Source organism: Cryptomeria japonica, chromosome 10, assembly GCF_030272615.1.
Source record: "Cryptomeria japonica chromosome 10, Sugi_1.0, whole genome shotgun sequence".
NCBI lineage: Eukaryota > Viridiplantae > Streptophyta > Pinopsida > Cupressales > Cupressaceae > Cryptomeria > Cryptomeria japonica.
Genome location: NC_081414.1, coordinates 354510340 through 354524341, shown reverse-complemented (window position 1 = coordinate 354524341; position 14002 = coordinate 354510340).

Here is a 14002-nt window from a genome sequence, read left to right as displayed (position 1 = left end):
ACCAATTCACCATCTTTTCCCTTGATTCTGCAAACTCCATTCTTGAATTCCAGAGTGAGGCCACTATCATTCAGTTGGGCAACACTTAGAAGGTTGTGTCTGAGACCATCAACCCAATACACATTGTCAGCACTACTCTTTCCATTCAGAGAGATGGACCCTCTACCTTTGACCATGCATGGTGCATCATTGCCAAAGCAAACCACACCACCATCATACTCCTCCAAGGATAGAAACTTGCTCTGGTCACCAGTCATATGGTGAGAAAAGCCACTATCAATGATCCACTCATTGGAATTATAAAACCGGGAGACCAGAGCCTTCTTGTCTGACACATCTTCTTTGACAACAACAAACACAATATCTTCATTTTCTTCATCCTTTGATTCTTCATCTGTGACACCTTCATCAACTGCCACAAAATAGTTTATCTAGTTTCCTCCTTTGAACTTCCTGAACCTTTCTAGTTTGTCCTTGATATCGCCATTAGGACAATTTATAGCAATATGTCCTATTCGGTTACAAGAAAAGCATTTCAAAGGTAACTTACCTTTGTATTTACCAGTTCCTTTAGGAAGCTTCCTGGCAAGTAGAGCTTCAAATTCCATCAGAAAATCCTCATCATCCATTACTCTACTCTGTCTTGGTTCACCACTAGTGCTTGCTTCTTTTCCTTTCCTGGATGGTATAGCAGAAGCTCTGAAAGCTGATTCAGTCTTTTGAACACTGCCATCAAAACTATTTAGCTCATAGACTATCAACTTTTCTATGATGGAGTCCAAGGATACCTTAGTCTTGTCTATTGATCTCAACTCCTGAATAGCAGCAACCCTTATTGCATAGACCGGCAATAGGGATCTTAGGACTTTGCTTATCACAGTGGAGTCTTCTATTTTACCACCTGCACTCTTAATTTCTCTAACAACTATTTTGATTCTTATTCCATACTGCTGAATGGTATCACCTCCAACCATCCACATATCTTCAAACTTCCCTCTCAAGATTTCTTCCTTAGCCTATTTTACATGTTCATCACCACCATAGATATTTTCAAGAGCATCTCATACCTCTTTGGGATTTACCTTGTCCTGAACATCAATAAACTCAATGTCAGATAGACTACTAATAAGAGCTTCCATGACTTGCCCATTTTCTTGTATCTCTCTCTTTTGGTCATCAATGAGAGTACCGGTAGGGACAACATAGACGTTCTCAACATAACTCCAATGTTGAGCACCCATGCTTCTGATGAATATCTTCATCCTATCTTTCCATATACCAAAATTTTCCCTATTAAACTTTGGACCTTCCCTCTTCATCATTTGACTAGGATCTTTACCTCATGCGGTTAAGCTTATAACACAGAGGACCTGGAGGATGCTCTGATAACAATTGATAACTCAATGACAAATGAATAGTACCAAATTGGTACTAAGAGGGGGGGTGAATCAGTACAGACAAAATACAAACCTAAACCGATTCAGCAGCAATTACTCCAAATGACTGGCAAACAGTGACACCGGTTTGAAATAGAGTGCAACCGGTAGAACTCAAAACAACTAATACAATCATAAACCGGTTACTCACTTAATTTTCCACTCAACTCAAAACTACACTACCATTTCACCCTTATGCATGAACAGGTAATCTATCATCATATCTTCACAATAGCGAGTTCAATATGTTTTATTGATAGGCATAAAACATAGAACCATCATATGCTTAACAGGCAATAACAAAGCATCATAAGATAAAAGCATCACACATGACACACATATTTTTCACATGGAAACCCAACTGGGAAAAATCACAGTAGGATGAATAACCACAAGCTTGTTGTTGAACTCTTTGGAAGTCCGCTCTATTAGAAGCCTTGTTTGATTAAAGACATTACAAAAGGTTCTACTAGGAACCGATCCTGTTAGAGATCACCCGGTTAAGGGATGGCTACAATACCCGGTTAAGGGTTAAACCCTATCAAGGGTACCTTGTTAGAGGATTTCAAGAACTCAATAGCTAAAGGATTTCCAAAGCTCTCTAGCTTTCCAGATCTTAATAACTTTGAGTTACCCTGTTAAGGGATTTACAACAAGCCGGATAAGGCTACCTGTTAGGGGATTTTCCAACTGTTGAGGTGGTTAGAGATCAATAGGTATTACAATGATCTGGTAACAGCACTCAATGCCAATGCATATCCTCTTAAGCTCCTCTTCACCTTTTGCACTTACACTTAGCAAGTATTACTTCTCTCCTCTAGTCTGGCAAGGATCTCGTATCCCTTCTCTTGGATACTCACACACAGCTTTTACCAACAACCTCTAAAATAATCACAGCACCGACCTTATAGGACAACAAACAGGTCGAAAGCATAAACCCTAAACCCTAGACCTATTAGGTTAAGGAATTCAAATAGTTCAATCCTGACCATTGATCATACTGTATTAAATGCAACAGATCTTGAATAAATCTCAAGACATTCTCCATCGTTCATTATCCACTGATTTCATAGCGGCTGATAATCCATCATGCATTTTCACCGTTTACAAACTTCGTACATTCTTGAGGTAGATAGGGATAGTCTTCTTCATGCAAGATCCTTCACATGCACAAGGTTGACATGGCAGCATGATATGTTCTTTGTTATACTACTTACTCATCACACAAAGATCACCAGTTGATCCATACAGACTTGAAGCACTTCAACTGGAAACCCTGAAGTTGTATGACTACCAACCGGTAGTCATACAATGCTTCCATGTGTCGGTTCCCATAACCATATGCCAGTTCACCTTGAACAAGCACACTGCTTCACTTTGGCACAAATGTCGGTTCACAGTGTTATACCAGTTCTCACATATGCTAGTTCATACCTTTTCAACATATTGACATCAATGACAACATACAATGTCATTATGTCCACATACCGGTTCACATAATACCAACAATGGTATGGATCAACACAACCCTAAGAATATGGTTTTCGAAGTGGATGAATATGGAGGTGTGAATATCGATGCTGAAGATAATGATCCCATTGAAGATGACGATCATGAGCCAAAAAACACAATTGAAGATGATGGTACAAATACATTGATCCATGACTCATTTAGTACTCGCGCAACTGATCATGATGATGAAGATGACCTTGATGTTTTTCATGATGTCTCTCTACTTGAGAAGGCATCTGAGGCACTTTACGAAGGCTCGCAGGCGACTCTTCTCTCCGTTGTATTGTTGTTGGTGAACTTGAAGGTTATGAATGGTTTATCCAACATAACAATGTCACGTATGTTAAGGCATGTCATATATGTCATAATAAACTGTGAATCATGTTGTACCATTAATATTCTTTATTATAACAAATTATATTTTGTTGTTGTAGATTGATAGGTGATTTTTTAATATTCTACCTCGCTCATATTGAGAATTATCTGTCGTTATGAAAAATATTGGAATGGAGTATCAAGCAATAGACGCTTGTCCCAATGATCATATTATATATCACAAACAACATGAATTTCGAACTAAATGCCCTAAATGTCATATCAATAGATATCAAACAGATCAAATCACAAAAAGGGTTCCTCACAAGGTTCTTCGCTATATTCCCATTATTCCACGTATGCAATGATTATTCAAGTGCACTAGCTTGGCACAATTTATAGATTACCATGCATGCAATAGAAGTCAAGATGATATTATTCGAATGCTTGTAGATGGTTTAGCATTTATGGACATAGGGGAAAAGTGGCCACACTTTAGAGAAGAACCTCGTAATCTCAGGCTTTCATTGGCAGCGGACAGTGTCAAACCATTTGGAGAGACAAGATTTGTTTACTCAATGTGACCTATTTTTGTTATCAATAATAACATTCCTCCATGGATGTCAATAAAGAGGGAGCACATAATGTTGGCAATGATTTTTCTAGGTATTTTATCATTTAAATATAGTTGTCTAAATTTAATTATAAATATTGCAGTAAAATGGTCATAATAATTATGTAATGTTTTTGTTCATTCGATTAGGTAAGTACCAAGTTAAAGATATGAATGTATATATTGGGCCTCTTATCGACAAGTTGTTGGAGTTATGGAATGGTGTCACTATGTATGACATCTCTAGACCAATAGGACAAAGACAATTTCAATTCCATGCGATGCTTCTATGGACAATACACGATGCCCCAGGGCTAACACATTTTTGTGGTATGTTATAGTGTTTAAGTTGTGCATGAACATTATAATTAAAAAAATTATCATATTTAATCCAATTATACATTATCTTTTAGGTCTTCAAACAACGGGAAAATTTGCATGTCCTGTTTGTGGTCCAAAGATGAAATCTCATCATTCAAAAAGTTTAGGAAAGCAGATGTTTGATGAGTATAGGCACTTTCTCCACAACTCATAAGTATCGAAATACTGAAAAACATCTTTTCAATGGGAAAGAAGAGAATACATCAAAGCCACAAAGAATGACACCTCACCTATGGAAGTTGGAATAATTAATCATCAAGGTAATGCCATTCCATCTATTGGTTTGTCATAAAACATCTTTTCTATTTTATTTTGTTTACTGATGATGTGATTGATGATCATGAAGGTCGTGAAGGAATAAATGACCACCTTCCTAAGGGAATAAAAAGTTATCCTCGACAATTTAGTAGGTTGCCCTACTATGAGCAGTTACAAATTGTTCATTTGTTTGATAGTATGCATATTGGAAAGAATATAACAGAGACATTATGGAAAATATTGGATGGAAGGCGTGACAAAGAAAAAATTGTCAAAATATGTAGTGACATTCAGGATTCCAATCATGCAATGATAAATGTCATTCAATCAAATAGCCATGGAGACCAGATTAATATAAGTGAGCTTCCTTGGTTATTAACGGACCAGCAAAGCAATGCTATAAAAGAAGTCATACGAAAAATTTGATTTCTCATAGGATTTATTGGGAACATAAACAATCTCATATCAAAGAAAAGTGAATTTGGGCCAGGGATGAAAATGCATGATTGGCATACCTTCATTAAGGTAATTCATGTTCTTGTGTTTTTAATATGTATTTAAGTAATGCGCGTACATGTACTTTTCATTATGTTACAAAAAAATGAAAAGATAATTTTATAATTGTTGCAGTACGTTCTACCTCTATCTCTCCCAGACGACTTCGACAATAATGTCAAGCAAGTCATATATGATCTTGGAAAATACATGAGGTAAGTAGTGATATTTGTTTAGTTCGTTGTATAGATATTATATTTGCGATTTGTTTTACTTCTTATGTAATATATTTTTTTTGCGTCTTGAATACCTTGTAGGTGGTTTTCATGTAAAGAAATCCATAAAGACAATATAAAATATTGGAAGAGAAAAATTCCTCATTTAATGTGTGAAATGCAAAAGTGTCTACCTCTAGCTTTTTTCAATGCACAAGAACACTACTTCATACACCAAGTTGAGGAGATTGAATTGTGTGGACCTGTACACACTAGGTCAATGTGGATGGTTGAGAGGCACTTGAAATTTTTGAAGGCTTTGGTTCGACAAAGAGCACATCCTGAGGGTTCTATGGTGGAGGGATATATGGTATACCAGACTATGGTGTACATTTCTGAATATCTTCCTAAGTTTGCAGCAAAAATCCATGTGGATCGCATTTGGGATCCCAACACCATTAACGAATTTGAAGGGGATTACGTGACGGGGAAAGGTAGATTAAGGAAAGTGAGAGGTGATTATAAGATGTTATTGTAGTTAATTAATTCTTAATCTTCAAAATAAATCGATTGTAAGATGTCTATTTATTTTTTGTATAGTTGGTCGAGAGTGGGATGCACTACATTTGTATATTGCAAACAATCTTGATTGGATGATGGTATGGATTGAATGTTGTCAACATTTTGGATGAACATTAAAATGGGAAGGTGTGGCTTCATTGGTTAAAGAAGCACATTGTAATGGAGATTCCAATGTTATGCAAAGGGAAATTGATTTAGCATATGGTTTAAGAGATAAACAGGTACGTATAAATTTATTAATCACCCATATATTTATCAACTCACAATACAATAAATTTTACATGTTTGATATATCATAGGTCAAGCACCATAACGCTATGTGTTGCAATGGTCATAAATTTTGCATTAAAAAGTTGGATGACACGAAGAAAACTTGTGATTCTGGCATCACTACAGTCTTTGAGGTGACAAATATTTCATTGAGAAATGACATTCATCCTCAACAGTCTCAAAATTGATACTATGGCATTTTGGATGACATACTTGAGTGTGACTTTAATTCCTTTAAATTAGTTTTGTTCATCGTCAAATGGTACAGGCTACGATTGAATAAAAATGATCCTAATAGAACTGTTATTGAACATGATAATGGTTTTATAATGCTAAATACAAGGTCATTTGAACCAGTTGGGGATGAGCCCTATGTTCTTCCAAACTAATGTGAGCAAGTATTTTACTCAGAGGTTCCACATAAACTAGGTTGGTCATTTGTTCTTAGACATTATCCAAGAGGAAGGCCGATAAAGTATAATGTGATGGAAGAAGAAGATACCGAAGAAGAAGATACCATAGAAGTAGAAGATGAAGTGGATGATGATCATGATCAATAGTTTCTCAATGACGATGAAGAAGAAGAAGAAGAAGAAGAAGAAGATGATGATGATGATGATGATGATGATGATGATGATGATGATGATGATGATGATGATGATGATGATGATGATGATGATGACGGTGATGGTGATGGTGACAGTGATGGTGATGATGATGATGATGATGATGATGATGATTATGATGATGATGTTGGCGATGATGACCTTGATGTTCATGATGATGAAGAATGAAATGTATGAGGTATGCCATTAGTATATTATCTATTTAATTTCGATAACATTTTTTATATTTTTTCTTTGTCACAAGCCAACATGGATCCATCACATATCATAGACAAAGATGTAGCTTGCGACACTTCTACCAAGCAGGTAAACCTCATTGTAATTCTACAAATTATATAGAAGCAAACTGTTACATTATTATGTTATTTTTTTTAGCGATTTATACTAATTTTGTAATTGTTAATGATATTCTTGACACAGACAAATGTTTGGGGAAAGGGAAAGGGAGTTGCAATACCTGAGCACCTTTTTATGGATGTGGAATCATTAGGGTTAAGAAATGATGACCCTAAAGATCCCACAAACCTTGTGAAATTCTTTAAAATGTCTCTTATAAAAATTAGAAAAGAGATTGTTTCTTTGGCAGTCGTGCATCCTACCACTGATGAGATACGACAAAGGGTGGAATTATTGTATAAGAAAGCAGAAAACTTGTAAGTAAGCAGTAATGAAAGTTTTAATTATAACAAAAGTTCAATAATAGTTTATATTTTATTCTCTTTTATGTCATTAACTAAAATATGTACGTATTGTTTTTACAACAATTTATCTATCCTCATGAAAGTCGTTCCCACGATCAGGGTGTTGTAGGATCTTCAGGTGATGACAATTTTCTTGTATTATCACTTGCTTGGCTTATCACTCTGACTACCGAAAACACATCATCCTTGATATTGTCAATTTTCAAAATAAAGGTTCATCCTTGTTTACAATTCTTGCACTTTTCATATATTTAATGTTTGATATATTTAATGTATTATTCTTTAGGTGTTGTCAATGTTATTGTACAAATGCCACCTCCGCCTCATCAGAGGTCACCCTCACCTGTATTACAGACTACAATGTCGGCAACACGTAGCATGCAAACATCCTCTAGTGCACGTCATATTGGCCCGCCCACTGTTGGTAGATCCCTCCTTTGCTCTATCTTTTGTCATGTGTTTATTTCCCTTCAAGCGTTCTTTCTTGAATTCTTATGCCATTTCATAGTGGATTCATTTTTTGCAGGAGAGATGCACATGAGGATGTGTCAAAGGTGATTACTGCTAATAACATACCATCATTTCCTGGATCTTCTCGTATTGCTAGTATGGGAACGTTGTAGGCCACATTGGTGGTGAGCGATGAAGAAATGCTTCCCTTAAAGATACAAAAGGTTCCAAGTACTTTAAAATTATTATTATATATACTCTAATTGTAATTTACTTTATGATCACTCATTTTGGACTAATGATCCCATGAATTTTTTGCAGGCAATGATATTTTCTATAAACATCTTAGTGACACTGTATTGCAGATATTTGGGCCCACCATACATAAAAGGCGGTACATCATATGTGAACTAACCCTAATCCACTTTTGATTTCATATCATTGCTGGAATAGTTTACCTTTGATCCATTTCTTGAAGTGTAATAAATGTAGCTTTAGTTTATTTCTGAATCTAATAGGTTTGTTTTTTCTTTAAAAGGTGGAATGACCAAGAAAAATGGTTAAAAGATGAATTGACAAACCAAATGGTTGAGTGGTTTGGAAATGACACCTTTGACAAAACCAAGCTCCTTGAAAAAGCTGGCACATATCTAAAGTATGTGAGGGACCAATATAGGACCCATTTGGAGAGGAACCTAAAGTATGAGTGTCCCCCCATGATTCCAGAGAGGGAGTGGAAGGACCTGATTTTGGATGCCAAGGAGACATTTGAAAGGAAAAAAGGAAATACACCACTAGACGCCAGAAGAAGGTATGGGATACTATTTAGAATGTAATTATGTACTAATTAATTACACTTTATATTTATATAATCTAACATATTTCAAACTTTTTATAGACTGAGTGACACGTCAAAGGCAACCAAGGAAAGGCAAGAAAAGCACGGGCAACACAAACTCAGCTCTGGTGGTTACATGAAACTTGTTGCACGAATTGTAAGTATCTCATGTAAACGAAATATTGCATCAAAATATTAATAAATTGCAAACGTTTTTTTTAATCAAACAATGCAAGCAAAATTCACGGTACCAAGCAAAAATGTAGGGCTCTGAATTCAATAGAGCACCCACAGATGACAAGAGAATTGCCTACCAGCAAGGCTATTCAGTCATGGCTGATTAGCTATGAGAATTGAGTGGGCATACACAACATTTGAGTGCATCTGTCACATAGGTAGATATTCTAAATGGAAGTTGTTTCAAATTTAATACTTTACCAATAATCTAATTGATGTTGAGTTCCAACATTTAGTGACTATATTTGTTTTAAATAAGCAAGAAATGCTTACAATGTGCATGTCATTAGAATGCAGCCTGCTAATTATGAAATACCACCTGCATATGAAGGTCTAGATGTGCATCCCAGTAGTGGAGGTATTCATTTGCTATTCAAATTTATTTATTTAGCTATTAATACAATTAAACATCTTAATTTGTAATTAGATTAGTAATTAATGTAACCTTTTTTGTGAATATTTTAGAGCATGTAGTCGGTGGTGAGCAAGTGGAGCATGATCTGGGTACACAACCTCAAGAACATGATGTTCCCCACTTAGATAAAGAGGACCATTATTATTGGTTTAAACAAATATAATTGCAATTAGTGTTCAGCATTAATGTAACCTTTAGTATTTCAACTCTAGATGATCTAGAGGGTGTTCAAAATTTTGAGGTTGAGGCTACCCAAAATGATGTCGCCCCATCAGGTAATGAGCACAACAATTATGTTCTCTAAATTAATGAAATACTTGTAACAATAATTTTTTTTTTTTTTTGAATTTAACCCTTTTCTTTGTTATTGCAGAGGACCCCCCTTCACTTCTGTGTCCTTGTCCTCAATATAGGACTAGGCATACATTGAGATCATGAGCAATTGGCAAAACATCTACAGAGGGGGAAAATGATGAAGAAACTGATGTTCCACTTAGTCTTTTCATAGCTTCAAAGCAAAAACAAAGAAAGAAATGATTGTAATCTAACTTATTTGATAATGACTCATTTTTATGTGTTAGTGAATGTAATTATGTGCTAATTAATGGTTATGGATGATATGTGTTAATTAATATTGATGAATGTTGCATGTTAATTAATGTTAATCAATGTTATGTGTTAATGAACGTTATGTGATATTAATGAATGAATGCTATATTTTATTAATGGTAGAAAGAATGAATAATGAATGTTATAAGATGTTAATGGGGAATTTAGAGTGATGTTAGGGTGGGGGGGGAGGGGCCAAATGAGCTTCCACCTTCATGTGGTTGGCCCTGTTAAGTAGAGAATATTAAACTATTCTCGAAACAAAGCGAAGCTCAACAAGGTAACACACTTTTCAATATTTCATTATGTTGCACAGTTAATCTTATTGAATAATGTATATTGAATCTTAATTGCAGGGTCCAATAGAGCCAACACGAACAACAACACCACAAGTTGTTGGGTATAATGAACTCCCATATTGTCTTGTCTATACACGAACAATATGAGTTGCTTCTAGTGTTGATATCCAAGGTGGGACTGCAAAAGTTATGAATATGCCTCATCCTTGTAAGTTTTTTTATTACTTGTTTGTATTGAATATCCCTCATCCTTGTAAGTTTTTTTATTACTTGTAAGTCATGAATATTGCTCTTTAGTTGATTAAAATTAAATTAATATCTTTAATGAATACACAAAACTATATACACATGCAGGTGCACCATGGTTGAGACGGTCCAACTCCCTAGTCTCACTCTACAACTAAGCTCATGTCATATCTAAATCAAAGACTTAAAAAATCCATGGTCAGTGGAAAGCTGCAAAATGCCATTTTCATACATAAGCAAGACATACACAAGTAGGCACAATCACCAAGAGAACAGTAAAAAGTGTGTTTGAGATTGTATCATGGATGCAAAAAATCTCTTCATTAATCCTTGACTCATGATTGCTATAATACTTCTTTAGACTTCTCATGTCATTTGTTGTACTTCTTCACTATTTTGGACTGAGTTTCAACTATGTATTTGCCTTGACTTATGACTATACCTAGCTTTGTCCTATCTTTGTAAGCTTCCTCTTTGAATTGTGGTTGTAGCTTTGATAATACCTTTTTAATGTTGCACTATTTGTAAGGAGGACAACTCCTAATGCATGTGGCAAATTGTGTTCTAGTGACTGAGACTAAACTTTTTGTACTTGATGTTTTTTACTAGTTGTCATAACCTCTGACTTTGATGCTTGTGCCTTAATAGAACTAGATGTTTCTTGTATGCATACTTGGTCAAGGACTACATTCTGATGCTATAGGGCTACAAATTAAGATTATTTATTGTATTGAGTTGCACATTTGACATGAGTTGCCCTATGACTGCTATGCCTCTTGAGGTAATAAGGTGTTGTTCTTGTCAAGTTTTGGCAATGCTACAATAATAACATGTTATTTGTTGTTAAGGTTTGAAAAGACCTTTTAGAAACTTAAACCCTGCTCTTTTTCACTCAGTAGACTTGATTACTGTCATTTTATTTGGTACTAGGTATGACTGCCTACTAGCTTTACTATAGACTGCAATCTCTCTAGACTGTATTTTCTGAGTGTTGTTGTTCTATACTTGACCATCTATTAGGAAAACATAGCTTGAAATTTCCAAAACAATTAATGAATGTGTTGGGTCTCAAATCAACAAATTGGATAGGTTCTAAGGAAATGCCAACTCCTATGATCAAACCCTCCAATTGACTTGGCCAACTTATAGAGTGAACCTACTTGGTTACTAACTCTCTCACTTTAGGCTTTGCAGGACCTAGGTGGGTATACCTACTCACTAGTTGTTTTCAATGGCTAATGCTTTTTATAGCAGATTAAGTATCTTGATCTAATTTCTTCTATGGTTGTTCTTGATGTAGTTTTCTTCTATTTTATCGATATCACTTTTTTTATGAGAATGCTTCTTTTGGTGAATCTTCTTTATCTTGCATCGATGATATTGTTTCTTCTGGTTATATCCTCGAATACCTTTTCTTGTTTATGACGACCATCTACACTTTCCTTGATATCTTTTATCGATGGAGTTACTGTCTTTGATGAGTCCTTTCTGAAGTTCATCCACGTTTGCTTTCTTCAATGCCCTTTTTTATATCGATGAGACAACACTGGGTCTCATCGATACTGTTTGAATCTTAGATACTTAGATAGAATGCTTTTAGAATTGTTTGATAACTTATGGGTTATTACGATATCAATGAAAATGATGATTTCTTCCAAAGAGAGATGGCTTCTATCAATGAAACCATGTGTATCGGAGACATGCCTTTTAGTCTCCTCAAAACTCATTCTCATCGAAATATTTTTGTTGTCCGTCGGGTTTCATGTCGAAGAGACTTTGGACTTTGGTGACTTCTTTTGTCCTCTCATCAAAACTCATATCCTTATGGATATCATTCATCGATGTAGTTTGCTTCTATTTTATCAATATCACTTTTTTGATGAGAATGCTTCTTTCAGTGAATCTTCTTTATCTTGCATTGATGATATTGTTTCTTCAAAAACCTTTTCTCATCAGTGGGGGCCACCTCTACTTTCTTCAATACCTTTTGTTGGTGGGACCATCCCTTTCAGTGAGTCTTTTTGCACCAATAGTGTTATATCCTCGAAGACCTTTTCTTGTCGATGAGAACCATCTCCACTTTCCTCAATATCTTTTATCGATGGATTTATTGTCTTCGATGAGTCCTTTCTAAAGTTCATCCACGTTTTCTTTCTTTGATGCCATTTTTATATCAATGAGACATCTCTGGGTCTCATCGATACTATTTGAATCTTAGATACTTTGATAGAATGCTTTTAGACTTGTTCGATAACTTATGGGTTATTACGGTATCAATGAACATGATGATTTCTTCCAAAGAGAGATGGCTTCTATTGATGAAACCATGTGTATCAGAGACATGCCTTTTAGTCTCCTCGAAACTCATTCTCATTGAAATCTTTTTGTTGTCCGTTAGGTTTCATGTCGAAGAGACTTTGGACTTCGGCAACTTCTTTTGTCCTCCCATCGAAACTCATATCCTTATCGATATCATTCATTGATGTAGTTTGCTTCTATTTTATCAATATCACTTTTTTGATGAGAATGCTTCTTTTCGTGAATCTTCTTTATCTTGCATCGATGATATTGTTTCTTCAAAAACCTTTTCTCATTAGTGGGGGCCACCTCTTCTTTCTTCGATACCATTTGTTGGTGGGACCATCCCTTTCGGTGAGTCTTTTTGCACTGATAGTGTTATATCCTTGAAGACCTTTTCTTGTCGATGAGAACCATCTCCACTTTCCTCGATATCTTTTATCGATGGAGTTACTATCTTTGATGAGTCCTTTCTGAAGTTCATCAGCATTTGCTTTCTTTGATGCCCCTTTTATATCGATGAGACATCGCTAGGTCTCATCGATACTATTTGAATCTTAGATACTTTGATAGAATGCTTTTAGACTTGTTCGATAACTTATGGGTTATTACGGTATCAATGAAAATGATGATTTCTTCCAAAGAGAGATGGCTTCTATGACTTAATTTCTCAAATCAAGATATTTTACTTAATTCAGATTTGATGCTCAATAGAATGACTACATTATCACCAATCTATCTTGAAGATTTGACTACTCTTTACATTATGATTATGACTGTCATGATATTTCATGAGACTGCTCTATCCCCATATGAAACCCTTTGTTCCCACAAATCAATGCTTTGAACTTGATTGCAACTTTATAGTGACCACTCTCTTTGTATAGTAAGCTTGCTACTTTCTCAACTTTTGATATATTGGAGGCTCCTAGGATGGTTTTTGTCTTATAGTCACAATACCTTGCTATATTTTGCAGCTATTCTATGTTTATTTGTTTTCCACACTTAACTCATAGTTTAACCGAATATGGTTCATCTTGGAATCAATGCACATCGGTTATAATCAGATTATATCAGTCTCCTTGGTTGCAAGACCTGAAGAAGGATTCTTATCATCAATTAGATGCATACTTTTGGGAATATAGAAAGACAAAAAAATATATTAGAACCGTATATTTTGTTGAGTCATAATATGATGTGTTAATT